Below are 26,109 nucleotides of genomic sequence, written 5' to 3' on the forward strand. Positions count from 1 at the left end.
GTCTTCAGCCGCCGATTTTCCGGACCACCTTCTTGTTTCTGGCTCTGTAAGGGGGGCGGCGGCGCGGCTCCGGGAACGGACAACGAGGTCGGGTCCTGTGTTCGATCCCTCTGGAGCTAATGGTGTCCAGTAGCCTAAGAAGCCCAAGCTACCACCACTTAGGTAGGTTCGCTTCTTCTCCCCTTAGTCCCTCGTTGCAGTGAGCCTGTTGCCAGCAGGTCTCACTGAAAATAAAAAACCTAAACTATACTTTCTTCTAGGAGCTCAGGAGAGCCCCTAGTGTGCATCCAGCTCAGCCGGGCACAGAAATCTAACTGAGGCTTGGAGGAGGGTCATAGGGGGAGGAGCCAGTGCACACCAGATAGTCCTAAATCTTTCTTAGATGTGCCCAGTCTCCTGCGGAGCCGTCTATTCCCCATGGTCCTTACGGAGTCCCCAGCATCCACTAGGACTTCAGAGAAAACATTTTGTGGAATGCATAACATCACACCCCTAAATGCCAGCAGCATAGCAATGCTTTTGGGGCACTGCGAGCAACATTGCTGAAACAGATCTGCACATTTGCAGTGCAGTTCCTACATATAAGCAGATAAAGAAAACATAGGAGATTAGCGTAAATATCAAATTTCATTCATGCCATTTGTGTAATGACAACTGAGGTGTGATATTTACAGGCCATTGCTTTATTCCTACGGATACCTGTAAATTTTTTCTTTTACTGTCCTTCCTCCCTTACATTTCCTCTACATCTACAACACCCTCTTTCAACTTTCTATGTTACATTGCTATTTCCGTCCTTCGTCTCTTCTATCCTGCTCATTATCGTTCCTCATTCACAGTCGCCAGTTCCTCATTTACATCAATCTATCTGTGTAATGTCTCCCACCACCCTTTGTTCATTGTCCCAAACTCATGTTACCCTCTATCCTTTGTAGCTCACCCTCTCTCCTTCCCACATGTTACATCTCTTTTGCACTTCTAACACTCTGCATTAGTGAATAAGTCAAATTAAGACAGGAAAATTAAAGGTAGTCAAAAAGATTGAATAGAAAGAAAAAGGATTAACTAAAATCCGCTTATATATAAATTACATCAATACACTGGCCTAGATTTAGAAACTAGTGTAATTTTGTCTCGTACAAGACAATATTATGTCATATTTATTCTATGCATGACATTCATCAGTGAAGGTTATTTATAAATGCAAGTAGATGCTGGAAACAGTACCCGAATACACACACCTTGTGGCCCCTTTTGTTGCCCAAATCGCATACTTTTGCTTGCAGCCCCGAGTAAGGCGCTGATGTAAGTGCAGCATACAGCCGTACTTACTTGCACCCACAAAAAATTTTGGTTCATTGGATTGACCCCTATATATGGCAGAAAATAAAAAAAAATAAAAAATATAATGAACACAGTGGTTCATTACTAGCATTTAATTTAAATGCAAGCTATATACACTAAACCACAGCAATCTCAGCAAGTAGCTTTTATCTGTCAAGTAGTGCAAGTTAGGCAATGGAAGCAAGTGTCTGATTGGTTACCATGGATTAGTGCACTGTTAGTAGGGGTTTGGTATGAAATACCGGTGGTCGGAATGCCGACAGTCACATGACCGACAGCGGCATCCCGACACTGAAGACCACGACATCGGAGGGGGTAAGTATTTTAAGCCTCCCCATAACCCTTGGAGGGTGTCGGCTAGGACTAACCACCCCCCTTAGTGCCTAACCCTACTCTCCCCCCCCCCCCCCCCATAGGCCCTTAGCATAAACCGAACCCCGACACTTACCTTTGGGATGTCGGCTGTTGGTGTTCTGGCACCTGTCTCCTGAGTGGTGTCGGGATTCCGGTGTCGGTCAAATGACCACAGGCATTCCAACTGCCATAAGAACAGAAGGAAAAATGTTACAGTAAAATAATTGAAAAACAACACAGCAAATGGGTTTTATTAAATGGAGAAATATATCCCTAAGGGGGGAAAAAACACCCTGGAGATAATTAAATCAATACAGCGCTTACTTCAATGTGTCAATAAAGCTGGGTGAAAGCTTTATTGACACATGTAGGATGCATGACAGTAATAGTTTTAGCGGGAGCTATACTTTAATGTCCATATAGCTGTTAGATTAAATGATAATTTATGGGGAAATCGGTAGATAAAAGTCTAAAAAATAAATTCACCTAGATTCCAGCCAGAATAGGAAGTAGAGAAGCGACGAAGATGATAAAGGATTAAATAAGATTTCAAGTTTGAAGCAGAGAATGTAAATGAGTGACGCACATAACAAGATTCAAATATAGAAAACACAGAGACTGTCAGGAGGCACAGCACACAGAGAGTGAAGGTGAAAAAGAATAGGGAAAAACTGAAGGTGCAAAAATGAACTGCACAGGTCATACGGATTGGCTGTTTGTGACTTGGGAGGCGAGTAGTGAAAGAGGTAACAAGGTAATTAGCTCTCTGCGGATCCCTGGATTTTCATCACGGCCCAATCAATCCTAAGGATCATAGGTTAAATGACAGAAGCCAAGTACAATGGATAATCAATGTGTGTAGCAGCTGGTCTAATATTGGAATAAATCTACCTCTGCCACATTGTGCCAAACACACACACACTCAGCATATCATGACAAAAAGATGTTTTAGGGTTAAGTGCTGATTGTTAACCATCCATTGCTAGTAACCCACTGCCAATTATATCTTATTGCATTCCCATCACAAGAGAGAGAACACAGCGTTTTGTTATTCAGTATGTTGCTTTTTGGATTTCTAACTGTTCATTTTCCATAGCTGTATAACACGGACTAGATTGAATTAGTCTCCCGTTGGCAGTATGGAAAATTGCTGAAAATAGATTTTTTGAGAAAATTTCAAATCCAATAGGAAGATTCTGGCTCTGGCAAAACCTTTATAAGGTGTTTATTTATTTATTTTCCTGATTTCCTGCTTTCTGTGACCTACTTTTTGTCAGTGCCGAGGAGCAGAGATGCAGTTGATAGGAACCCATCGCAGGGAGGTAAACATTCTGCTGAGTTTTGTTAAATGCTAATATTTAATGTGTAGTCAATTCATGCTTCAGTTGAAGAAGATGGCAATTACCAAAATGTTAAAAATTGTTCAGCTAAGATGGTTGACTTTAAAGTAACCACATCAATATTTATTTATTTCTTCTTTCTTTGTATACAGTATGTTCATGTGTGAGTGCGTGCGTGTGTGCGTGTGTGCGTGTGTGCGTGTGTGCGTGTGTGTGTGTGTGTGTGTGTGTGTGTGTGTATGGAGACATCATCATTATCCTGGCCTGACCACTTTACTTGATAAGCCAGCTGCATGCTAGCTGGAGAGCCTCCCATAGAGAGAGTTGGTAAAGACTGTAAGCCTCTTTGTCACTAGTGTCATTTCACTACAGTACTCGGAACACACTTACAGTATACAGTACTTCCATCATCATTCCCAGCCATGCAACCACTACCATCATGAGACAGTAAAAAGTGCCACATTAATAGCATCCTCTGGAATGCAACAACTATAATTTCCTTCCACAACAGAGCACCAATTATATCCCTATACATATTACCAACACCTACCATTAGCTTTGCATCCACTACCATACCTTTCCAGAGCACAGCTCTAAACCCTCTTTTATCTACCACATCACAAAGACCTCCACCCACTGTCATCTCCGCTCAGCACAGACCTCTCTGCACCCACTGTCATCTCCACTAAGCACAAACCTATGGACCATGCCATCTTGGCACCCTACCTGCATCCACTTTAATCTTTTATCAACACAACTAGAAAATAAACCATTATCATCTCTGAGAAAACAACCCTGTACCCACAACACTTTCTACTATAGTGTGCAATAATAACCATGCATAGATCACAACAATCCTGATCTGACAATCAGGACAAAGTAGAGCATACCCTATGTGTAATAAGGCCACACCTTTTGCAAGTCAGTGCCACCGCTTTTGGCACTGTCTGGCAAAAATCAGGGTGGAAAGAGATTTGAAAAAGTCACTTAACATGTGATAAAGTTAAATAGCTTTATATGCTGAGTATTTTATATTTATATGTACCAACTTTTTACAATAAATCGAAGTAGAACCTTGAAATTTACTTTTGCCAGATATGAAACATGAAGACATAGTAGTACTATTGTGTGTTCAGTCTTAACCTGACATTCCACTGTTGTTCTGTTAAAAAGTATTACTTCCACATTACAGACAGCTGAAGCACTTCTAAGGGACCATATTAGGGTTGACCATTGATGGCTTTGCCATCAATGATCAATAGTTTTTAAATGGTTGAGCCAGCGATGGCTAATGCCAGTCATGTCCACAATGGGCATTATTCATTGGAACTCTGTCAGCGGTGTACATCATCAGTGGCCTCCCATCTCAATCACACTATTGGTGGTTGCTAATCATCGATGGTCAATGGTCAATGCTAGGTGTGATCTGATAGAGGCCTTGCCCCCATGCATGAATCTTCCAGTCCTCATAAGGAATTTGTGCACAGCAAATCTGCAAACTTTACCTGTTTATAGACACATCTCCTTCCTGATACAGCAACCTGCTGCAGAGTGTGACAAACATATTAATTTATGTATTTTATGTATGTTCTTCATGTATATTATTTAGCTTTAGACTGTGCTATATATTAATAACACATTGTGGCATCACTATTAAATTGTGCATTATAGTATTAAATTTACTGCATTACTAAATAAGAATTATATCTTGCAAATAGCAATTTTTTAAGATATTTTAGAGTCCAGTGATAACAATAAATTAGCAATATTTATTACTGTTTGTATTTAAGTAAATATGTAGTCTCTGGGCAGACCAGTGTCACAGTGTTCCGAAGCCTGGTTCCGACTAATAAGGTCTGGCGGCGGTGGTTCCCCAGTTGTCCATTGCAATGCGGGGTCCTCCTCGTTGATGCACTGTCCCTCTCCCTATCTGCAGCAGGGTCTGCTGGCAGATTCCCCTCTTCCATGGCTAGTGGTGCTCCTCCCTCTTTTCTGCTGTGCAAGCTTCTCTGGTTCCTTCCACAACGACAGCAGGCACTCCCATAGGGATGTGTGCACAGGATCCTGCCAGGATCCCAACACATGCCGACGTCAGAATCCTGACACTGCTTGGAATGCCAGTGCCAGCATCCTGAGTAGGATCACAATCCCGGCACCAGCAAGGATCCTGATCAACTGTTTGCCAGGCCACTTGAGATGTCAGCCACACGATGGGGTGGGCAGGGTAGTGGGTTTAGGTTTAGGCTGTGGGGGGAGGATTAGGCTGCGAGGGGGGTTATGTTTAGGCTGCAGGAAGGGAGGGCTAGGTGTAGGCCCACCGGGGAGGGTCAGGGGGGCATTTGCAGGGAAGGTTAAGTTTAGGCGGGGGGGGGGAAGTAGGGTTAACATACTTCGGGATTCTAACCCTCAGGATGCCGCTGCCGGTATTATGACTGCCGGCACTTCAAACGCTGACATATCAGCCCCAACCCGTGCGCACTGCTTAGTGATATATTTGACGCACGTGCCAAAAATGTGACTTCACGTTGTCTGCAAATTTGAGCCACTCCCTATTTAAGGAAGTCTCTGGGCAATAACCAGTGCCAGAATATTAGACACCATACCTGTACTCCAGCGTCTATTCTATGCAAACTTCTGGCTATTCCTCTGACCTGATTCTGCCCGTCCCTTGGTACCGTATTGCCCACCTGTTTCTGACGCTGTTCCTGTGGAATACGCATCAGTCTCACTACCTACCTACAGGGCTTTCAGTGTTTCATCCATACCATCCTTGTGAGAGTTGTAACAGCTAGGACTTGTAGCTCAACAGCACTTGGGAAGCTCTAAGGCAAGAAAAACACATAATGTACATACATCACTCAATTACCTTAAAGAATTTCCACCCAAACCTTAAAATCAACTCTTGGGTTGAGAATGTAATTTTTATTTTTCTAGTAGTCTGAAGCCACTGATGGCCCTGAGTTGCTTTTCTGTGTTCCAGTCCAAAAACGCTGGTGTGGTCAATACTAACTGATAAGAATGCCTTGGAGGGACACAATAATTCTGCCTGCTTAGATTAGGCAATCACTACTAGGATACAGAAGAGCAGCACAGCACCATGGAAGGCTTAAGGGGACCTGGTAAATCAGCAGATACATGAGAGACAAGATTTATTGTTTACATGGTGACCTCAACCCAAGATAAAATATTAAGCTGTGGTTACAGTTATTCTTTAACACAAGGCCTCTACACTATTGTGTCCTCATACACTATTGCCACAGTTGTGCCAAACTTCAAACTTCTCACACTCACTTACTAAGCACTCACCCACTCCTCTCCCATTTATATCTCTGACCTTATCTCCATTTACTCTAACACCCGTCCTCCTCGTTCTGCTAATGCATGCCGACTCTCGTGTCTTCTGATTACTTCCTACCACTCCTACCTCCAAGATTTTTCACGTGCTGCTCCCTTACTCTGGAATTCTCTACCTCTCCCCATCAGACTCCCCACCTCTCTACAGAACTTCAAATGGGCTCTCAAGACCCATTTCTTTACCAAACCCAGCCAAATCTCATCCTAACCCTCTGTCCCACGCTCGATCTACCCCATCTGTGTCACCCCTGTCTGTGTGCCCCTCCCCTTTAGAATGTGAGCTCTCACGAGTAGGGCCCTCACTCATGTGATTAAACTTTTCTTAGTTTAATAATCCTCAACTGCCCAAATCCTGCGGTTCTCGGCTACCTTGATACTTATCTCAGTGTCATCTACTGATGTAGTTATGCTTAGTTACCCTGTACTTGTCCGATATTGTCTTCTACTGTAAGTCACTGTATTCCTGTTTTGATTATGTGCATATGTACTCTGTAATTGGGTGCTGCAGAACCCTTGTGACGCCATATAAATAAAGGATAATAATAATAATAAAACACCTCTTCTCAATGCGTCAGATCCCGTGCAATTCAGCTTGTGCCAAATTTCTGTTTGCGATGCAGCAGCCGTGGCTTTTGCTCATGACGAATTCTGTTGTACTTCATCAGCAACTTTGTACATATTTAAGCCTAATTCCTGTGTGGTTAAGCTCACTGTCTCTGGTACAGAATTTGTGGTGTTTCGCTGCATCTGCAGATGCAAATGTAAAGAAAAGTGGCTATGCTACACCGCTCTGAATGGCTCACTAGTTCCGGACATCTCGCGCCGCATGGCATATTGAGGCTTGGTGTATGAAGACATCTATACCATGCTGTCTATACTACAGACATAAACCATGTCCAAATGGGTCTTATAATCACTCACTGAGATGGAAAATACGTGGACACCATAAGACTGTTTACAGTATGTACATGACGGACAAGCAACCGCCATTTCAGGTGTCTTGATAGCTCTTCACCAATCTACAGTAATTGATCTATTCAGAATTTTAACAGAATACAATGTGTTTTCCCACTAATAAATATATCTGCCTACTTTTCATATCTCCACCCAGGAGATGCAGATGCAGAGGGGTGTTATAAAAAGATGTCAGTTGTGTCATAATTTTGGTGGAGCTAGTCATGTGATTCTACCAAAACAGCCCTGCTCTCTCAGTGGTGAATGAGGTGTCGCTTGCTGAAGACCTACCTGCTCGCTCAGGGTTTTATGTCATCTCTACCTACTCCGGTATTCTTCTGATATTCGGAGAGAGAGCTATAGGCAATTATTCAAGAATGCTCACACCAGTATTATTATCTAGGCCTCTACTGGTGGTGAAATCATAATCTGTTCTATAGTTTTGGTTTCCAAGGAATCCTCCCCTAGGGTGGATAAAGCATTGACACGCTTATCCAAAAAGGTAGCGCTACCATCCCAAGATACGGCTACCCCAGGGCCGGTGCTAGGGTGTTCGGCGCCCTCCTGCAAAATATAAATTTGCGCCCTCCCATACTTTACATGCAGGGCCGGAGGGTTACCATGGCCTCTTGGGCCCCTGAGCTGCAGGAGATCCGTGTAAGCCTATGGATGTGAACTCTCTGCCCATACACACCCTGTGCAGCGCTAGTTACGGCCCTACACAAAGACAGTGCCGTAACTAGACATTTTAGCGCTGTGTGTAGAATAGGGGCACTGGCAAAAAAATCAGGGGCGTGGCTTCATGGGGAAGGGGTGTGGCCACAAAATAATACCAATTCATAATACATATTATAGTAGTCTCCATTATTCAAACTACGCCGTACAGCAGCGCCACTACACCAGGTAGAGCCCCTTTTACACATTACGGCGGACAGATTTCCCTTTTTACACATTACGGCAGACAGCGCCCTCCTTTTTACACATTAAGGCAGACAGCATCCCCCTTTTTACACATTACGGCAAACAGCATCCCCTTTTTACACATTACGGCAGACAGCGTCCCCTTTTTACACATTACGGCAGACAGTGTCCCCTTTTTACACATTACGGCAGACAGCGTCCCCCTTTTTACACATTACGGCGGACAGAGTCCCCTTCTTATACATTACGGTATACAGCATCCCTTTTTACACATTACGGCAGACAGCGTCCCCTTTTTACACATTACGGCAGACAGCGTCCCCTTTTTACACATTATGGCAGACAGCATCCCCCTTTTTACACATTACGGCAGACAGCGTCCCCTTTTTACACATTACGGCAGACAGTGTCCCCTTTTTACACATTACGGCAGACAGCGTCCCCCTTTTTACACAATACGGCAGTCAGTGTCCCTTTTTTACACATTACGGCAGACAGTGTCCCCCTTATTACACATTACGGCAGACAGCATCCCCCTTATTACACTAGACATTTTAGCGCTGTGTGTAGAATAGGGGCACTGGCAAAAAAATCAGGGGCGTGGCTTCATGGGGAAGGGGTGTGGCCACAAAATAATATCAATTCATATTACATATTATAGTAGTCTCCATTATTCAAACTACGCCGTACAGCAGCGCCACTACACCAGGTAGAGCCCCTTTTACACATTACGGCGGACAGATTTCCCTTTTTACACATTACGGCAGGCAGCGCCCTCCTTTTTACACATTAAGGCAGACAGCATCCCCCTTTTTACACATTACGGCAAACAGCATCCCCTTTTTACACATTACAGCAGACAGCGTCCCCTTTTTACACATTACGGCAGACAGTGTCCCCTTTTTACACATTACGGCAGACAGCGTCCCCCTTTTTACACATTACGGCGGACAGAGTCCCCTTCTTATACATTACGGTATACAGCATCCCCTTTTTACACATTACGGCAGACAGCGTCCCCTTTTTACACATTACGGCAGACAGCGTCCCCTTTTTACACATTATGGCAGACAGCATCCCCCTTTTTACACATTACGGCAGACAGCGTCCCCTTTTTACACATTACGGCAGACAGTGTCCCCTTTTTACACATTACGGCAGACAGCGTCCCCCTTTTTACACAATACGGCAGTCAGTGTCCCTTTTTTACACATTACGGCAGACAGTGTCCCCCTTATTACACATTACGGCAGACAGCATCCCCCTTATTACACATTACGGCAGACAGCGTCCCATTTTTACACATTACGGCTCTGCATACAGATACACACATACATAAATACAGTATATACATAAATACAAACACACACACACACACACACACACACACACTTTCTCTCTCACTCTTTTTTCATCCACTTACCACAGTTGTGCTGGCCAGATCTTCAATAGCATGATCCTGTGTAGCTCCGCCCCCTTGGTCCGTGTAGCTCCGCCCCTTTTGGGCGACCGATCACTGACACTCCTCTCCCTGTCACAGGGGAGAGAGGAGAAGGCTTCATGCTGCCGGCGCTGCTGCGGCTGCCTGTCATTGTGACAGGGCAGGCGCAGCAGCAGCAGCAGCAGGGGGGGACAGGACGGCGCTTCAGCTGGGATGCAGAGCAGTGAAGGCGCCTCTCCTGCCCGGCGCCTACCTGCACTGCATCCCTTTGCTGAGCGGGTAGCGCCGGGCCTGGGCTACCCTCAAGGATCCTGCGGACCGCAAGCAGGAGGTTACCTTGAAGTCCATTTACACACATTCTGGAAACAAGAAAGTACGAGGTGCGTCCTTTCTTGCCAGAGGTAAGGGCAGAGGAAAAAAGCTGCACAACACAGCTTGTTCCCAGGACCAGAAGTCCTCCCCGGCCTCTACAAAATATACTGCATGACGCTGGGGCTCCACTGAGGGAGTCCGCCCCAGTGGGGGCACGTCTTCGACTTTTAGGCCACATCTGGGTTCACTCACAGGTGGATCCCTGGGTGATAGAAATTGTCTCCCAGGGTTACAAGCTGGAATTCGAAGAGGTGCCCCCTCGCCGGGTTTTCAAATCGGCCCTACCAGCTTCTCCCCCAGAAAGGGAGATAGTGTTAAATGCAATTCACAAATTGTATCTTCAACAGGTGGTGGTCAAGGTTCAATAATACAAATATACAGATAGAGTGCGCTATCAACGGCAGCCTGTACAGGGAAGGTCAGTTCCCTTAAAATATATATATGAAGAAAAAAGAAATGTACTGGCGCCGGCTGAAATTCAATAACGGAATATATATAGATTATATAAAATATATCTTTAATAAATTCAACTAGGAGATTTAGCTTATCTCTCAAGAATAAAATACAACCACATTAAAAAATGTATCACTTTAAAAAATGAACACTGTAGGAAACCACAGGGTATTAACCCTTTCAATTCAAATGTCCACAGTTCCTGGCTAGGACACTAATCCACATTTGCCAAAAAAAAAATTATATGTAACTTTTTACCAGACTTGCTTCCGGATTAAGTCCCCTAGGAGTCCCAAGCAGATGGAGTCCAGATGGCAATTGGGGATGAGTCCGGGTCTGTAGAAAGACTTGTGTCGGAATTTGATCCAGTGGATGCTGATAAGTCCAAATACCGCCAGGGAGTGGATAGGGTGCTGGTACCTGTGGTCCTACAGGGAAAGCTCAACGCGTTTCGCTGGTCTAATAAAAGCCAGCCTCCTCAGGAGCATGAATCCAGTGTCCAATTTATGAGCTATATATACCCTTACTCATTAAAGATTAATTGAGAGCATCTGTTAGCCCTGCTAACACATTAAAATTCATTACACAAACCTAGTGGGAAAAATAGATGTACCGCTTACTTCACTTCCTACAAACTGGAGTGAATATTAGGCTCCATTAAGGTTCAGATTTCGGCCTTATCCATTTTCTTTCAAAAAGAATTGGCTTCTCTTCCAGAAGCACAGACGTTTGTGAAGGGAGTGCTGCATATTCACCCCCCCTTTGTACCTTGGGACCTTAACGTGGTGTTGAGTTTCCTTAAGTCCCACTGGTTTGAACCACTTAAAATGGTGGAGTTGAAATATCTCACTTGGACAGTGGTCATGTTGTTAGCCTTGGCTTCAGCTAGGCAAGTGTCGGAATTGGCGGCTTTGTCTCATAAAAGCCCCTATCTAGTTTTCCATATGGATAGAGCGGAATTGCGGACCCGTCCTCAATTCTTGCCTAAGGTAGTGTCATCTTTTCATATGAACCAACCTATTGTGGTGCCTGTGGCTACACGAGACTTGGAGGATTCCGAGTCCCTTGATGTAGTCAGGGCTTTGAAAATTTACGTGGCCAGAACGGCTAGAGTCAGAAAAACAGAAGCAATGTTTGTCCTATATGCGGCCAACAAGGTTGGCGCCCCTGCTTCAAAGCAAACTATTGCTCGCTGGATCTGTAACACGATTCAGCAGGTGCATTCGACGGCTGGATTGCCGTTACCAAAATGGTTAAGGCCCATTCCACTAGGAAGGTGGGCTCATATTGGTGCGGCTGCCCGAGGGGTCTCGGCACTGCAACTATGCCGAGCTGCTACTTGGTCGGGTTCAAACACCTTTGCAAAGTTCTATAAGTTTGATACCCTGGCTGAGGAGGACCTCCTGTTTGCTCGATCGGTGCTGCAGAGTCATCCGCACTCTCCCGTCCGTTTGGGAGCTTTGGTATAATCCCCATGGTCCTTACGGAGTCCCCAGTATCCTCTAGGACGTAAGAGAAAATAAGATTTTAAACCTACCGGTAAATCTTTTTCTCGTAGTCCGTAGAGGATGCTGGGCGCCCGTCCCAAGTGCGGACTACTTCTGCAAGACTTGTATATAGTTATTGCTTACATAAGGGTTATGTTATAGTTTTCATCGGTCTTCGACTGATGCTATGTTGTTGTCATACTGTTAACTGGGTAGTATATCACAAGTTATACGGTGTGATTGGTGTGGCTGGTATGAATCTTGCCCTTGGATTAACAAAATCCTTTCCTCGTACTGTCCGTCTCCTCTGGACACAGTTTCTCTAACTGAGGTCTGGAGGAGGGGCATAGAGGGAGGAGCCAGTGCACACCCAGATCTAAAGTCTTTCTTAAAGTGCCCATGTCTCCTGCGGAGCCCGTCTATCCCCATGGTCCTTACGGAGTCCCAGCATCCTCTACGGACTACAAGAAAAAGATTTACCAGTAGGTTTAAAATCTTATTTTTACATTTTTACCATGAGCATCCTTAGCTCCAGTCACTTGTTTTACACAATATGGCATCACCATGCAGTAAAAAGTTTTTCAAATATATTTCTTATTTTATTGTCCATTTATGTTACAAATAATTCATTCCTTGGTTCGAAAGTCCAAGTTTTAACTGTAAACTGTCATTGGCGATAAATCACTGGAGTTCCCAGGCACTGACACGTGTTTATTTTCAGTTCTTCAATAAAGTTCTTCACTTTTCTTGAAGTGTTGTAAGAGCCAGGGCATTCTATAAAGTCCATCGCTGTTTGAGAAGATCTTCTTTATAGGTGGAATAACCCTTTAACACCACTGTACTGTTTTTTTCTGAATTCATCATTTCTCCCAGGGAACAAAGGCTTCCAAGCCCTGTAAAGGCAAAACATTAAAAATGTTCTAATAATGAGTATATAAACTATATATGGAGATAAATATTGATTTGAAAGCTAAAGGGAAAACGCAATGAACAAATGTCGATAGATAGATAGATAGATAGATAGATAGATAGATAGATAGATAGATAGATAGATAGATAATGCGAAAGCCATCACTCACTCTATGACTCAACACTAATTCTCTTACTTCCCGATATATTAGGAAGCTGAAATTTAACATAGGTATTCTGCAGGTGGGAAATAGGAAAACTACGTAATTAGAACTTGAATAAAGTTTAATAAAGGGGATTGCCATAATTACATCTTTACTGATGCCTGGCTTGCGTTGTGTGAATGATAACGCCCAAACGGACAATCAGATCAAAATTTGGATTGCACCTCCAGTGTGTAGAATTTAATAAACTACAAAAAATGGTCCTGTCACTCTTAACCGTATCTACTACGGGTGCTTCTCGGTAACGCCAAGAGTCATGGATTAATATTTACTTAGAGTAAGATGTCTCAAATTTACATCTCTATAGATTTACCAAATTTTTAACACTCATTTATATTTACAACAATGAAAATCAGAAACTCCTGTGCGAAGAATGGGCAGAACAGATAGTATATATATATATATATATATATATATATATATATATATTAATATATTTGTGTGTGTGTCTGTGTGTGTATATACAGTATATATATATATATATATATATATACACTGCTCAAAAAAATAAAGGGAAAATAACACATCCTAGATCTGAATGAATGAAATATTCTTATTAAATACTTTGTTCATTACATCGTTGAATGTGCTGGCAACAAAATCACACAAAAATGATCAATGGAAATCACATTTATTAACCCATGGCGGTCTGTATTTGGAGTCACACTCAAAATTAAAGTGGAAAAATACACTACAGGCTGATCCAACTTTGATGTAATGTCCTTAAAACAAGTCAAAATGAGGCTCAGTAGTGTGTGTGGCCTCCACGTGCCTGTATGATCTCCCTATAACGCCTGGGCATGCTTCTGATGAGGTGGCGAATGGTCTCCTGAGGGATCTCCTCCCAGACCTGGACTAAAGCATCCGCCAACTCCTGGACAGTCTGTGGTGCAACGTGGCGTTGGTGGATGGAGCGAGACATGATGTCTCAGATGTGCTCAATTGGATTTAAGTCTGGGGAACGGGCGGGCCAGTTCATAGCATCAATGCCTTTGTCTTGCAGGAACTGCTGACACACTCCAGCCACATGAGGTCTAGCATTGTCTTGCATTAGGAGGAACCCAGGGCCAACCGCACCAGCATATGGTCTCACAAGGGGTCTGAGGATCTCATCTCGGTACCTAATGGCAGTAAGGCTACCTCACATGGAGGGCTGTGCGGCCCCCCAAAGAAATGCCACCCCACACCGTTACTGACCCACTGCCAAACCGGTCATGCTGGAGGATGTTGCAGGCAGCAGAACGTTCTCCTTGGCGTCTCCAGACTCTGTCACGTCTGTCACATGTGCTCAGTGAGAACCTGCTTTCATCTGTGAAGAGAACAGGGTGCAAGTGGTGAATTTGCCAATCTTTGGTGTTATCTGGCAAATGCCAAACGTCCTGCACGGTGTTGGGCTGTAAGCACAACCCCCACCTGTGGACGACGGGCCCTCATACCACCCTCATGGAGTCTGTTTCTGATCGTTTGAGTAGACACATGCACATTTGTGGCTTGCTGGAGGTCATTTTGCAGGGCTCTGGCAGTGCTCTGGCAGTGCTCCTCCTGTTCCTCCTTGCAAAAAGGCGGAGGTAGCGGTCCTGCTGCTGTGTTGTTGCCCTCCTACGGCCTCCTCCACGTCTCCTGATGTACTGGCCTGTCTCCTGGTAGCGCCTCCATGCTCTGGACACTACGCTGACAGACACAGCAAACCTTCTTACCACAGCTCGCATTGATGTGCCATCCTGGATGAGCTGCATTACCTGAGCCACTTGTGTGGGTTGTAGACTCCGTCTCATGCTACCACTAGAGTGAAAGCCCCGCCGCTTTCAAAAGTGACCAAAACATCAGCCAGAAAGCATAGGAGCTGAGAAGTGGTCTGTGGTCACCACCTGCAGAACAACTCCTTTACTGGGGGTGTCTTGCTAACTGCCTATAATTCCCACCTGTTATCTATTCCATTTGCACAACAGCATGTGAAATTGATTGTCAATCAGTGTTGCTTCCTAAGTGGACAGTTTGATTTCACAGAAATGTGATTGACTTGGAGTTACATCGTATTGTTTAAGTGTTTCCTTTATTTTTTTGAGCAGTGTATATATATATATATATATATATAATGTGGCTGTGGATGGCCCGGCACTCCTGGACGCCTGTGTGGTAAATGCTGCGGTGCCCTCCGGGTGACTCCAGGTCACTAGTACATGGTGTAGATAAACGGCGGCACTCAGACAGACTCCTCAATATGCAAAAATCAGGTCATTTATTGAGACCGTGAAACCGACATGTTTCGGGGCAAAACCCCGTCCTCAGGGTCAAACAGCAAGTTTGACCCTGAGGACGGGGTTTTGCCCCGAAACATGTCGGTTTCACGGTCTCAATAAATGACCTGATTTTTGCATATTGAGGAGTCTGTCTGAGTGCCGCCGTTTATCTACACCATATATATATATATATATATATACTAGGTGATTCATCGTGCCCTACGGGCGCTCTTCACACCGTCGCAAGGGGCTACGCGCCCTTAACCCTTGCACACCCTTCTGGCGTGCAATATTTTTATTATATGGAGTATTACCTCCCATAGTAATTTTTTGAGTGGTTAAACGATGCACAGACAAAGTGCGTGCGATGGTTAAGGGGCTGTAGCCCCTGCGACAGTGTGAACAGCGCACGCAGGGCCCGATGAATCACTTAGTAGGTGCTGTGGTTGGGTGACTGGCAAGTGCGGGGGAGATGTGGATGGGGGAGGGAGTCCAGGGGGGCCGGGGGTGGGGGAGGGGCGGTTGCGAGGGTGCTGAAGGTGGGGGAGGTGTGGGTGCAGTAGTGCCGCTGGTGGGGGGGCGGGTGCATGGGTGCCACGGGTTGGGGTGGGGCAGTTGTGTGGGTAACGCGGGTGGGGAAGGAACAGGGGGGGATGGGCGAGTGCAGTGGTGCAGCTGGTGGGGGAGGGGCGGGTGTGGGGGTGCCGTTGATGGGGGGCCTCTGGGGATCTGGGCGCTGCTGTGGCGGGGACGTACTTTTGTGACATCATGCACAGAGGAGGCTTCGGGGCTCAGAGAGTATGCGTCGCAGCGAGGGCTATGAAAGCCTTCCGCTGCAGCGCTTTCATACACATCTATGCCGGTGTCCGCAGCGCTTTTGTTCCACCTGCGCCGCGGCTAGGGAGTAGGGATTGTTGATGCCGGAGGGGACAGGCAGACCGTCAGCAGGACATAGGATGCTGCAGGAAAAGGATTTTATGTTTTCCCTATCTACAGCGTAGAGACTTGCTGCAGATGCAGTGCATACCCTCCAGTTGTACCTTTTTGGCAGGTACAGTACCTTTTTTTATGATCTGTACCAATTTTTGGCTCTCCAAACGCCCATTGAAAGTATAGGAAAGGGGGCGTGGCCACACCATTTTACATGTGACCACGCCCCCTTTTCGAATTTGTACCGTTTTTTATATGTAAATTGTTGGAAGGTATGTTGCTGAAGATGCAGTGGGCCTGTTTTGGAGGGTGGACCTGGAGCTGCAGCTCCATCAGCCCCATTGTTAATCCTGCTCTGGGAACACAGCAGCCAAAGGGCAGAGCCTCCCATTGGATGTAACCTGTGTAGGAGGGCGTTTATCGCCCAACCAGCTGTGGACTGGGTGTGATAGACCTGCTGCTAACCCAATGAGAGCTCCTAGCCACACCCAGCATTAGACACACAGGCACAGAGTCACAGATCTGGGCTATTATATAGGAGATATATGTATATATATATATATATATATATTGCACAAGAAAATAGTACAGCGCCACTTGTGAAATGAAAGTCTCAGTAAGGCTATGTACACGTTAAAAGTTTCACCACACAAAAAATACTAAAAGCCCATTTTCCCTTATAAAAAGTTGTCAGCCAAACCTTAAAAATACAACAATGGTATAATGTTGTTAAAAATGCATAAAACAGGGGGGATAGGGATACCTGCGACTAATGTGGCTAAAAGACCATGTTTTAAAAATGTTTTTTAAAAATTGAAAGCCAAAAAATATATAAAAGCAAAAAGTTTTTAATACATGAGAGTAAAAAATGTTTGTAGTAAAAACAAAGATTTCATATAAAACAAAGTACAAAAACATAAAAGGATAAAAGGATAGGAAATGAACTTAACTTGAAAACACTGGGTGGTCAGTACAGGCCCAACGCGTTTCGTCTCAACAGACTTCTTTAAGGGGTAGGGACAGAATGAAGCTGTATGTCTATTTATACCCATATCACTTAGGTATGAGGTGATGACATCATAATGGATCATGTGATATGATCTGACAATAAGCACTGAAAGAACGTACAAAGCTCATTTTAAAACACATTTTAAAACATATCAGGGGTGGGATCCTCATCTGGCATGTCCATTATTGGTGAAAATTAGTTAGAAACAGTGTAAATAACGTTTAAATACGTCCAGAATGCAGACAGGAGTCATTTACGTCACACTTCCGGTGACGGAGGACTCCATTCGTCACTTCCGCCCCACTTCCGGCGGCGATCGTGCATGCGCCCGTGGCGGCTCCCGGCTTCCTGGATCTCAATGCGCATGCACCCACGGGTGTTCTGTGTTGCTCATAGAGAGGGATGTTTTGTCTCTTCCAGCTCACTCGTGGAGAGTCCATTTTACGTGGGTTTCTTGCCATATATTTCAATGAGGCTGCCGCGTCCATCTTTAAGTAGTCATGCAGACATTCCCAGAACACTGGCCACTCGGTTCCCATGGCAACATGTTGCATATATGGAATAATAAATAACAAATGATAGAATCACCATAATATAATATAAATATTCAAATAAATGCATAGTTTTCATGGCTGCAGTTAAAAGTAGACATAGTCATAATAAAAAATAGACATGTCATTTAATATATTTTATAGTGCCAGTGCAGTGAAAGTGAATATCTTTAAGTGTCGTATCATTAAAGATGATATTGGGCTCATCTAGATAGTGATGCCCGTGAGGGAATTAACAATATAAAAAATATATAATAAATATATATATATATATATATATATATATATATATGTAAGATAGGTGCAAGGGAACGGGAGTGTGTAAATGGTAATCCAACGTGTTAGAATTAATTAATATCAAATGAGTGACAATAAAATACTGCAATGCTTGGTCAATTATTCATTGGTTCTTGACTGTCATCATTACAGTACCTGATCTTCCCAGGTAGTCTCCCTCCCTGGTACTGGTCAGGCCCGAACACTGCTTAGCTTCCAAGATCAGATGAGATTGGGCGTACCAGCGTGGTTTGACTGTATGTGAATTTTAACAGACATCAAAGTGCCCAAGACCCGGTTAAAAAAAAATTTGATTCAATAAAAGTGCTTATCAATAGGTCGATATGTATTATGCAACAACTGTTATCCTTACAGTACCTGATCTTCCCAGGTAGTCTCCCTCCCTGGTACTGGTCAGGCCCAGACACTGCTTAGCTTCCAAGATCAGGCGAGATTGGGCGTACCAGTGTGGTTTGACTGTACGCGGATTCAAACAGACACCATGATAACAAAGACCTGGTATTTTGAAACACTTGTTTAATATTTTTTTTATTTTTTAAAGTGCAAAACGTTTCTTATTGGATGACGTGGAATACAAAACAAGAAGGAAAGAAAAACGGTATGCAGAGGATAAGAGGAGTAGCGGATACTGCACCTTATAAAAAAGGTGCAAATTCATATCCCTCGTTCAGACCAGCTGGATGTAGAGTACGCAACTGGAAGATCCAGTACATTTCACGTCTGGAAAGTTTATTAACGAGGTCCCCTCCTCTTTCACCCAGGACCACGTGTTCAATAGCCTTGAACGTAATTTCCTCTGGATTGGAATCATGTTGTACCGCAAAATGTCTGGAAACTGCATGGCTCTCTACTTTGTTTTCGATATTTCTTATGTGCTCCTGGATCCGTAATTTCAGGGGTCTCTTTGTCTTTCCCACATATTTCATTTTACAGGTACATTCCAAGAGGTAAATCACAGATGTTGTATTGCAGTTCATAAAGTCCTTTATGTTGTATTCCTTTTTATCATCCGTATCACTAAATGTTTTCCTGTTTCGATGTAAGTATCTGCAGATGTTGCACTTTCCGCATTTATATGATCCTGTACATTTCAGGCTCAGGGTCTTGTACAATGCTTCCTCTCTTAGCATACTTGGTGCAACAATGTCCTTCAAATTTCTTGATTTTTTGAATATGAGTTCAAGTTGTGGCGGTAGAATCTCCTTAAGAACCGGGTCCATTAAAAGAATGTTCCAATGAGTTCTGAGTGACTTCCGTATTATTTTCTCATGCTGACTGAATGTGGTAATGAAGGCGACCGAGTCTTTTTTCTCCTCTCTGGTTTTATACGTTAATAATTCCTCTCTGTTGAGGCTTCTTGTCTTTCCCAGAGCTGCATTTAGAATGGGCTCAGGGTAACTTTTATCCTCAAATCTTTTTCTGTAGACTTCAAGTTGGTCATCACAGTCTTTGGAGCTAGTGCAATTCCTTTTTATCCTTGAGAATTGGGATGCTGGGATATTGTTCTTCCACCTTTCCAGGTGGTTACTGTGACAGTGCAAGTAACTGTTCATGTCCACTTCCTTGATAAAATTTCTCAACGTGACCCTCCCATTCTCTCCAGATAAAATCAGATCCAGGTACTCCACAGATCTACTATCGACAGTTGAAGTAAAAGCAAGGTTCAAGTCGTTGGTTCCCAGAGTCCTGAGGAAATAATTAAAAGTTTCTGTTGAGCCATCCCAGATTATTAAAATGTCATCAATGTATCTTTTGTACAATACCACATTCTCCTTAAAAGCTCTTGAGTTGTAAACATGTACTCTTTCCCAACTTCCCATAAACAAGTTGGCAAAACTCGGGGCAAACATTGTTCCCATTGCTGTACCGCAGCATTGTAAGTAAAACTGGTTTAAAAATTTCAAATAATTATGACTGAGGATAAAATGCAAAAGATCACATATAAAATTCCTGTGGGTGCCAGTGAGGGAAGGGTCACTTTCCAAAAACTCCCTACATGCGGATATGCCTTTCGAATGCTCAATACATGTATACAAAGATTGGATATCTACAGTCGCCCAAATGTATGAGTCTTTCCACTCCACCGTTCTTATCATATTAAGTACCGATGTAGTATCTTTCAAAAAAGATGGAAGCTCCTTCACATACTTCTTTAAAAACACATCGACATACTCCAACAAGTTTGCGGTAAGCGACCCGATCCCTGCTACAATTGGTCTACCCGGTGGATTGGTCAAGGATTTATGGATTTTTTGCAAGAAATAAAAAATGGGGGTAATGGGATTAGGTTGCATCAAAAATTGAAATTCATCTTTGGTTAGTATATTATTCCGTAGACCATGTAAAAGTAAAGTTCTGAGTTTATCCACAAAGGCTTCTTTAGGGTCACTTTTCAACGGTCTGTACGAGTTCGTATCCCCCAAAAGTCTTTGTGCCTCTTTAGTATATGCCTCATGGTCCATAATGACTAATCTCCCCCCCCCACCACCTTTATCAGCTTGTTTTATAACTATGTTGTTATTTTTCTGGAGTTTTTTCAAGGCTTCACACTCTCGATTGCTCATGTTTTTCTCCTTGACTGGTTTCAGTTCAGTGTCACATAAATCCTTTTTCACTAAATCATAAAAAATACTTTTTGGCTTTCAATTTTTTAAAAACATTTTTAAAACATGGTCTTTTAGCCACATTAGTCGACGGTATCCCTATCCCCCCTGTTTTATATATATATATATATATATATATATATATATATATAAGCAAAAAGAATCTGCGGCACTCAGGGTCTTGTGAAAAACGTAATATGTATTAGAACATCAATAAAGTATCCATCGACGTTTCGGGGACTTCAACCCCTTTGTCAAGATGTGTGCAAAAAAGCACACATCTTGACAAAGGGGTTGAAGTCCCCGAAACGTTGATGGATACTTTATTGATGTTCTAATACATATTACGTTTTTCACAAGACCCTGAGTGCCGCAGATTCTTTTTGCTTGTTGTTGGATCCTATACTGAGGGCACCGGGGCATTTTGGACTTCCAGTTGAGTGCCGGGCTGTTTCCATTTGTTATATATATATATATATATATATATATATATTTATATATAGTGCAGTGGGTCCAGTACTCCAATATCTAGAGCAAAAGTCCCTGGCCCCTTCACTCTCCAGTAGGATAGACAATTAAAATGATGTGCGGCACTCAGGTTTGCAGGAAGAAAATATATATATTTATATAATAGCGACGTATCTGAACCAAAAGTATTTGAGACGAGATTGTAAGTAATACAATGGTGGGAAAACAGTGTCTACAGGTTTGGTTTGGTTTAATAGAATAGTGGTTTTGTAAACCTGAAGACTGTTCTATCTGTTGTAGTCAATTTCCATATAGCACTGACAGGTAGATTTCTCAAAGAGCATGGAGCTTGATTGCTGGCAAAATCTGATGCCTTTGGCAGCATTAGGGCTCGTTATAGTTTTGCCTGACACAGAAAGGGGCCACAGACATCGATAACCTTGTTGTCCCCAGTAACAATCCTGCCAGAAGTGTGTTTGCCTGTGATGTAGAATCCTATTTAACAGGCAGTATTGCTGCAATCAGAGGCAGAACTCTGGGAGGCAACGGAGTTATCTGCCGCTGGGCTCCTGCTCTGAAGGGGGGCACCTCTCCTCCCATTCTGTGACACCACTGAATTAAGTTAATTAGCTGTTGCTGTCTTTTCAGTGGCCGACTTCCTCACTGGTCCCTGCACACTACAAATCACACCCTGTTTTATTATACTGTAGATACATATTTTACAAGTATCACACCCAGGATTAGAAACCACAACCTATTACACTGGAAGCAGACACCTTACTGATGAAGCTGTTTGCTCCTGTATAGGATATCTGTGAATTTTAACTATATGAAGATACCTCGCTGACAATTACACGTAACTTCATATAGTTAGAATTCTCATGCTTCCTCTACAGGAGCAAATAACTCCATCAGTAAAGTGTCTGCTGTTAGTGTAACAGGTCATGGGTTCTAATCCTGGGTATGACTGCTAAGAAATGTGTGATTTAAAATAAAAGACAATTAAATGTATAAATACAGTATATAATTTTTTTTCAGAACACTCCATACACACACACACACACACACACACACACACACACACACACACACACACACACATATACACACGCACACATACATACATACATACATACATACATACATATATTTATCTTAATATAGGAAATAGGGGGGCACCAATTTTTATCTTGCCTCCGGGCGACTGTGACGAACTTACGCCACTGGCTGCAATACCTATTCTGCATTGCCACCTCAACTTGAAAGTTTCTCCTACCATAGTGTAGCTGAGAACCCAAATGTGGCAAGTCATCCCATAGTTAACACTTACCGATCCAAACTATTACTGCATATAGGCCCTCATTCCGAGTTGTTCGCTTGCTAGCTGCTTTTAGCAGCATTGCACACGCTAAGCCGCCGCCCTCTGGGAGTGTATCTTAGCTTAGCAGAATTGCGAACGAAAGATTAGCAGAATTGCGAATAGAAATTTCTTAGCAGTTTCTGAGTAGCTCCAGACTTACTCCTACACTGAGATCAGTTCAGTCAGTTTCGTTCCTGGTTTGACGTCACAAACACACCCAGCGTTCGCCCAGACACTCCCCCATTTCTTCAGACACTCCCTCGTTTTTCCCAGAAACGCCAGCGTTTTTCCGCAGACTCCCATAAAACGGCAAGTATCCGCCCAGAAACACCCACTTCCTGTCAATCACACTCCGATCACCGGAACAATGAAAAATCTTCGTTAGGCCGTGAGTAAAATACCAAACTTTTGTGCTAATTTAGTTGGCGCAGGCGCACTGCGAACATTGCGCATGCGCAGTTTGCGACTAATCGCTCCGTAGCGTAAAAAAATAACGAGCGATCAACTCGGAATGACCCCCATAGAGTGGAGAATATCAGCTGCTTTGGCAATATTTTTGTCATAAATACTGGCGTTCATTGAAAAAATTATGCTGCAACAAGCATTGATATAAGCAAATAAATAAAAAATAGATTTATTGCCAGAATCAGAGCTGTGTTAATAAATAGACGTCCATCAGTCTTAGAATAAATAGCATGAGCTGTAAAACCATGTACAGGACGTACATGGAGGTGCACAACTGTGGATGGTACACATGTGATTTTTACAGGCCTGTAATAACATTAATAACTGTAAAGTAGACAGAAATCAGTAGTACTATCTCTTGAAACGGTCACATAACCGCCGGTTACATCCCTCCCCCTCTAAATCCCGAGAGTCAGCATGCCGACTAGCAGGGATTATTACCACTCGTTGGTGTCACCCATAGAGTGGGAATAGAACCCGTGGCATGCGCAGCTCACCACCGAGCCCGCAAGGGGCTTGTTGCGCTCGCGCCCTACCCGCCCACCGCCATTCAGCCGCTAGGATACCGCAGTCGGTATGATGACCGCCGGGATCCCCAGCAGCAGTCACGCATACCGAACATCTTGAAACTATGTTGTTATTTCTGAACATGCATTGCAGGACCTCATGTGGCCAATTTGCAGTCAGCTCTGCAATAGCCCCTTTATGTATAGGCAATAAAGAGTGTCTAATTGTTTTAACTTGTTTCAAGTAGAACATGCTTTATGTTTTTTGTGTTCTATTTGGGGGTTTTCTTGCAGCACCTGCTTCTTTGTCAGACAAAGGGTTAGCGCTTTCTGGGAAAACACTTAGGAAACTTTTGAGATGACAGGTTTAAGAGCTCACATTTTAGCTGATCGGAGAGAGTGAAGCATCCAAGAGAACATTTAACATGCCAGAATATGTTATGTTTGTGAGAGAATAAATGGAGAAATGAAGGGTGGTTTATAAGAAGCAGCCAGGTATAGAAAGCAGTGAGAGCTGATTGTACATCACACAGTTCTTTACAGGGAAAGAAACAAACCTAGACAGAACAGCAAGGATGAACAGTAGCTGACAGGTGTGTTGGGAAATACAGTAAGTAGCATTTCCCTAAATTATCCCCCTTATGGAGGACTGTCTAACTTCCTAAATCCCCTATGCTCAAAATGTCACACTTGCCTACTCTCCCAGAATGTCTAGGAGCCTCCCACATCCTGGGAGAGTAGACACAGCCTCCCAGGTGCTGCGATTTGTGCTGAATCACGTAATTATGGCTCCATGCACCCTCTTTACAATACAGAGAACTGCATTATTGTATACAACGCCGTCTTAACAGCAGTGTAGGCCCCTGGGTACAGCAATGCACTGGGGGCCCTACCCATGCTCCAGCGGTAGGGGTGGGGGTAGCTATCAGTGGCAGCTTTGATGTCCCACAGGCGGTAGGGGTTGTTCTATCTTCTGCTCAGCATGTAGGACCTGTAGCAGTAATTTCTGCTGATTACTCCTTTACTGCACAGATGGGGTGGGAGGGAGAACACTAAACTGTAGAAGGGGGCATTGGGCTGAATGAAGGGGCCCCGGTACATGACTTCCAGGGTGGTAGGGGGTGTTTAATATGTAGGTGAGGGGTGGATAGTGGAGTGGGCTTAATAGTCATAATTTTCTGGTGGGAGGGCAGCTTGCTTGACCACAGATATCTCCAGTTCCTGGATATAGATTTCTTAGCTTTGAATTGGATAAAAAAAAACTAGAGAATCCCACCTTTCAAAAGGTACTGGGGACTTGGGGATCAGAGTTCAGGAGCCAAAGCAATCCACTGACCAAAATATAAAACTGCATATTAGGCATGTGGAGCTGGAGCAGGGACCAGCTGCTTGAAGGCTGATATCTCTGGTTCTGGCAATAGTAGAGACAAGCTGCCAGTGTCCACTTAAAGGGGAGAGTCCCAGCTTTTGAAGTATATCCTCAGAAAAACTCTAAAGACAGACAGAACCCGCGATATCTGGCTGGGAAGAGCAATTAACAGGCTTGGATGGGGACCACTGCTTTGAAGTCCGATATCTCTGGTTCCCCAGGGCCGATTTTCAAAAATCTGGTACCCTTGGAAAGAGAAGACCCTCAGCTATCAGCCTAGGGACCTTATACTCCTGGGGCCCTTAGGCAAGTGCCCATTGAGCCCATACGAAAAGACGGCGCTGATTGTATAGCAGGGTTGTGAAGATGTGAGCACTCTGCACATCACACCCCTTGCAGCTTCTTCCTGGATCTCTACCCTTAGGATTCTTGCAGATTCCACATTTTAAAAATGGAGCAGTGCTTTCCCCTGCACAAAGGGTTCACAAGAAAAAGGAAAACTTCCATTTAAAAATTAAGGGACATACACATATATAGAAGTCCCAATTCACATAATACCTGGAAGCTCTGTCTGAATAATTACTACTAAGGACTATTATAGTAAATATTTGAAGGGTCTGTGACAAGCAGTGGTAATATTATATGTGTGTGAGCGTACAGTGATTTTATTTATGCTTGTGTTTTTAATACATTTGATATCTTTGATATATTGTATGATGGTTGATGTTTAAATGCACTAACTAAGGTGGAATATTCCACTATGGTGTATATTAAATTCAAGTCGAATTTCCCAATTTGTCGGATTAACAGGAGTTTCCGACAATTTAAGGTTGAATCCAGATTCAACCTATTTCAATCAAGATTCCGTTAATCCAGACAAGTCAGAAAATCCGACTTCTTGGCAAGCACGTAGATTGGCGGTATAGCCACGGATCCACATGATTTTGTCGGAAACGCGTCCAAATCCATCAGGTTTTGGCCCCGTTTCCGACAATCTCAATCTGACTTTAAAAAAAAGTCGGATTGAGGAGATGAGACAGGGAGATTGGACATGTAGACGGGAGAGGAGATGGAGCGGGGATGGCTGAGAGAAGGAGACGGGTTGTGACAGAGCAGGTTATCGCAGCAGGGGAGAGCAGGAACCCTGCGGCTGCAGCA

At 43.7% G+C, this 26,109-nt stretch overlaps 1 protein-coding gene and 2 pseudogenes across 9 annotated transcripts in view; 1 reads left to right on the plus strand and 2 right to left on the minus strand.

The window, feature by feature from the left end:
• Positions 1–26,109, plus strand: part of NTNG1 (netrin G1) — a 501,549-nt gene that overhangs the window by 269,949 nt on the left and 205,491 nt on the right. The gene's annotated exons all lie outside the window — the stretch shown is intronic.
• On the minus strand, positions 18,304–18,422 carry LOC134964579 (5S ribosomal RNA; annotated as a pseudogene).
• LOC134964958 (5S ribosomal RNA) lies at positions 18,526–18,644 on the minus strand (annotated as a pseudogene).

Source organism: Pseudophryne corroboree, chromosome 9 (genome assembly GCF_028390025.1).
Source record: "Pseudophryne corroboree isolate aPseCor3 chromosome 9, aPseCor3.hap2, whole genome shotgun sequence".
Classification (NCBI taxonomy): domain Eukaryota; kingdom Metazoa; phylum Chordata; class Amphibia; order Anura; family Myobatrachidae; genus Pseudophryne; species Pseudophryne corroboree.